Source organism: Salmo trutta, chromosome 26 (genome assembly GCF_901001165.1).
Source record: "Salmo trutta chromosome 26, fSalTru1.1, whole genome shotgun sequence".
NCBI lineage: Eukaryota > Metazoa > Chordata > Actinopteri > Salmoniformes > Salmonidae > Salmo > Salmo trutta.
The window spans coordinates 36,516,838-36,522,096 of record NC_042982.1 but is presented as its reverse complement, the minus strand read 5'-3'; positions in this window follow the sequence as shown (position 1 = coordinate 36,522,096).

Here is a 5,259-nt window from a genome sequence, read left to right as displayed (position 1 = left end):
GGGAAGACGACGACGAGACCGAGCAGAGGTGGGGGAAGAAACCCAATCCCGAGGCAAACTGGGACGAACGGGCGCCGGTGAAGAGTGACTGAGCTAAACGACGCACTCCTCTATCCTCTGAGTGAATTATTCATCCAATTTAATTTATCGAGCAAGCAACCCGCTAAACCGAGTCTTGTTATGATGGGTGTTAGAAAAGGAAGCTGCGCGGGATCACCGAAAGCGCACAAAAACACCGGTATAAAAATAACGTATATTTCATATAAACTATAGTCACGAGTGGAAGCTTTCCGGCTTTTATCTTACAACACTATTGACCCTCTGGCGTGAATCAACTGCAGTTCAATATGGTCCGCAGCAGCTATTTCAGGGAGCCATATGTTTCTGCTGTCTCACGGCGACTCGGCTGGAAATGAAAGGCTGACAAGTCCGAGGGTTATGATCAATCGTTGCCCGTTTACATTTCAGTTCCCTTGCGTCGCTGTGTGCCCCCCTATGGTTCCTCGACGTCGTTGGAGGTTGATGGTGCAGTGTGGAGAAGAGAGGAAAGCGTTGGTGACACACAGAGAGGCGATGAAAGATTGACAATCGAAGAGAAACCGCCCACTCGGCTACGTGCACACACATCCTTCTGTCAGGGACCAGAAATCAGCTGCGCGCCCGGTGCTCTCCTCCCTTCCTCCACCCTTTTTCCCTGTTGTTGTTCATTTTCTCACTATTTCAACAACAGAACCGTTACTGTGGGAGATGGCTTGGGGAAAATGCCTTTAGGAAGTGACGTTTCTAGGATTTGAAGACAATTGGAGCCTTAGCCCAAAGCCAGTAGGTGGTCTGGGGGCATTCTCCCCCGGCAAAAAAGTAATTTAAACAGCTAAATGCTGAATTTGGTGCACTTTGAGATGCACATTGAGAGATTAGAATATTGAGAGACCAACCGCCGACCATGTGTAACCACGCCAGCCCAGGACCTCCACATCAGGCTTCTTCACTTGCGTGATCGTCTAAGACCAGCCACCCGGACAGCTGATGAAACTGTCAGAAACCATCTCAGGGAAGCTCATCTGCGTGCTCGTCGTCCTCACCAGGGTCTTGACCTGACTGCAGTTCAGCATCGTAAACCGACTTCAGTGGGCAAATGCTCACCTTCATTGGCCACTGGAACGCTGGATAAGTGGGCTCTTCACAGATGAATCCTGGTTTCAACTGTACCGGACAGATGGCAGACACTGTGGGGCCCATGGTGGCGGTGGGGTTATGGTATGGACAGGCATAAACTACGGACAATGAACACAATTGCATTTTATCAATGGCAATTTGAATGCACAGAGATGCTGTGACAAGATTCTGAGGCCCATTGTCGTGCCATTCATCCGCATAACACTTTTTGGTTCCACGTAGAACCCTTTTCGATTCCATGTAGAACCCTCTGAACGCCTCATACAAAGATGAAATGACAGCAGAGAGAAGAACACTCACAGAGAGTGGGACTGTTCAGACTCAACTCCCTGCCACTCACTCACACTCTCTCCCTTCCCTTCCTTTTCCATCACTCATCATAACGGAATCCTTCTGCTTGACTAGGACTTTATGTACAGCTGAAGTCGGAAGTTCACATACACTTAGGTTGGAGTCAATAAAACACATTTTTCAACCACTCCACAAATGTCTTGTTAATAAACTATAGTTCTGGCAAGTCGGTTAGGACATCTACTTTGTGCATGACACAAGTAATTTTTCCAACAATTGTTTACAGACAGATTATTTCACGTATAATTCACTGTATCACAATTCCAGTGGGTCAGAAGTTTACATACACTAAGTTGACTGTGCCTTTAAACAGCTTGGAAAATTCCAGAAAATTATGTCATGGCTTTAGAAGATTCTAATAGGCTAATTGACATCATTTGAGTCAATTGGAGGTGTACCTGTGGATGTATTCAAGGCCTACCTTCAATCTCAGTGCCTCTTTGCTTGACATCATGTAAAAATTTTAAAAAATCAGCCAAGACCTCAGAAAAAAATTGTAGACCTCCACAAGTCTGGTTCATCCTTGGGAGCAATTTCCAAATGCCTGAATGTACCACGTTCATCTGTACAAACAATAGTACGCAAGTATAAACACCATGGGACCACGCAGCTGTCATACCGCTCAGGAGGAAATGCGTTCTGTCTCCTAGAGATGAACGAAATTTGGTGCGAAAAGTGCAAATCAATCCCAGAACAACAGCAAAGGACCTTGTGAAGATGCTGGAGGAAACAGGTACAAAAGTATCTATATCCACAGTATTGGATGGCATCATGAAGCAGAAACATTATGTGGATATATTGAAGCAACATTTCAAGACATCAGTCAGGAAGTTAAAGCTTGGTCGCAAATGGGTCTTCAAAATGGACAATGACCCCAAGCATGCTTCCAAAGTTGTGGCAAAATGGCTTAAGGACAACAAAGTCAAGGTAGAGTGGCCATCAGAAGCCCTGACCTCAATCCTGTCGAAAATTTGTGGGCAGAACTGAAAAAGCGTGTGCGAGCAAGGAGGCCTACAAACCTGACTCAGTTACACAAGCTCTGTCAGGAGAACTGGGCCAAAATTCACCCAACTTATTGTGGGAAGCTTTTGGAAGCCTACCCAAAATGTTTGACCTAAGTTAAACAATTTAAAGGCAATGTTACCAAATACTAATTGAGTGTATGTGAACTTCTGACCCACTGGGAATGTGATGAAAGATATAAAAGCTGAAATAAATAATTTCTCTACTATTATTCTGACATTTCACATTCTTTAAATAAAGTGGTGATCCTAACTGACTTAAGACAGGAACTTTTTTACTAGGATTAAATGTCAGGAATTGTGAAAAACTGAGTTTAAATGTATTTGGCTAAGGTGTATGTAAACTTCCGACTTCAACTGTATGTACGCTGGAGTGTTGTGACTGGGAGGTATACAGCCTGGTACTCTGTAATTAGGCTACTTTGTGTTGAGACACAGGGGAAAAGTGTCCCCGCTTGTGAACACACACTGCACTGAACACACACTGCACTGGGAACACACACTGCACGCTACTTGTCAAGTCCTGTTGAACACAGAACGAGGAAAACCTTGGGGAAACCACTTTTTTGAGGTGTATTAAAAAGTTGCTTAGTATCTAGCTCACTTTTTAGTTTGGATCCCGCGACGCATTTGGCATCAGTTGCTGGGACTGCTACTCTCTGTCCAGTGATCCTGACGACCAAGGCCGGGTCTGAGGAGTTATTTGGCGTAACCTATCAAGCTAGCAGGGTTTCTTGAGGAATTGAACACAGCCCGCGATTAGCCGATTAGCCATTGTGGCTGGGACAGCAGATTGTCCTGGGTTTGTGGCTCTCTAGATCCCTGCTGTTTGTTGTTTTCCATCTTCCCTGTGACCTGCCCTGTCTGGAACTGCGAGGAGGAACAGCGTAACGTTGCTAGCTACCATGACAAAGACCAAAGCTGGCGGGAATACCGTTGAGGACCGTGGTGTCTCTCGATCACAGATGAAGGATCTTTTACACAAACAAAAATAATTCCACAAGCAGTTGTTATAACAAGAAAATAGCGTCAAGTGTTTTGTCCAAATACTGGTAGAGTCAACTAATAAAAGAATGGACTACCTGACCAGAGGGTCCAGGACCTGAAGAACAGTTTGCAGTTCTCCCAGGGTCAGCTATATGAGTTGAAACAGGAGAACGGCAAGATGACAGAAATCTGTAAGTCATTGGGAGAGGACATCAGTTCTGTGTGTAAATCCATGAATCCATGATAACAATGAGGGACAATCAAGGCAAAACAACATGGTTGTGGACGGAATTGCAGAATCTCCACATGAGACCTGGATGGAGTCAGAGGACAAAGTGAGGGAAATGATCTCTGAGAAATTGAAGATGGACCACAGGAAGATTGAGGTGAAGTGCGCCCACAGGACTGGAAAACCCACCACCGGCCCAGGTTGACAGGCCCAGACCGATAGTGGTCAAGTTCCTGAGGTTCAAGGACAAGGTAGCTGTTCTGGAAAGAGCCAACAACTTGAGAGGAACGTATGTCTTTCTCAACGAGGACTATCCTGAAGCTGTGCGCCAGAATAGGAAAGAACTTGCCATGAAAGCTGCCAGAGCGCGTGGGGACATTGCTTACATCCGCTATGATAGGCAAATTGTCCATCCTCCCTCCCAGAAGCCTGGAAGGGATGAGAGAGCCAAGCCTATGGGTTCGTAGCTTCAACCCCGCAGCACACACACACACCAACTGATTAATGGATTGCTGGATGTATATTTCCTTCTCTTGTTTTGTTTGTCTTTTCCATATTATGTCTATCTCAGATAAGCTACCCAGGAAAGGGCTGAAAGTAGCCCATATTAATATATGTAGCCTTAGAAATAAGATTCATGAAGTCAATAACTTGCTAACATCAGATAATATTCATATATTAGCCATTTCTGAGACTCACTTAGATAATTCATTTGATGATACAGCAGTAGCAATATAGAGATATAACATCTATAGAAGAGACAGAGATGCTTATGGGGGAGGTGTTGCTGTATATATCTATATCTATATATATATATATATCTATATATATATATATACTGTAATGCTTATAGAAGATCTTATGTCAAGTGTTATTGAAGTGTTGTGGTTGCAGGTTCACTTAGGCACATCTAAAGCCTTTTCTTTTGGGGTGTTGCTATAGGCCACCAAGTGCTAACAGTCAGTATCAAAATAATATGTGTGAAATGCTTGATAGTGTATGTGGTAAACAGAGAGGTCTACTTTGTTGGGGACCTGAATATTGACTGGTTTTCATCAAGCTGTCTGCTCAAGAGGAAGCTTATCACTGTAACCAGTGCCTGTAGGTTATTAATCAACCTACCAGGGTGTTTACAAACACTACAGGAACAAGATCATCCACATGTATTGATCACATTTTTCTTAATACAGTAGAACTTTGTTATAAAGCTGTATCCGTACCCATTGGATGCAGTGATCACAATATAGTGATATATAGTGATAATATATCCAGGAAAGTCAGAGTTCCAAAAGCCGGGCCTAAAATAGTGTGTAAGAGATCATACAAAATATTTTGCTGTGACTCTTATGTGGATGATGTTAAAAATATTTGTTGATGAATTTATGAAATTGCTTATTCCAATTATTGATAAACATGCACCTGTTAAGAACCTAACTGTTAAGGCTCCATGGATTGATGAGGAATTGAAAAACGGTATGGTTGAAAGAGATGGGA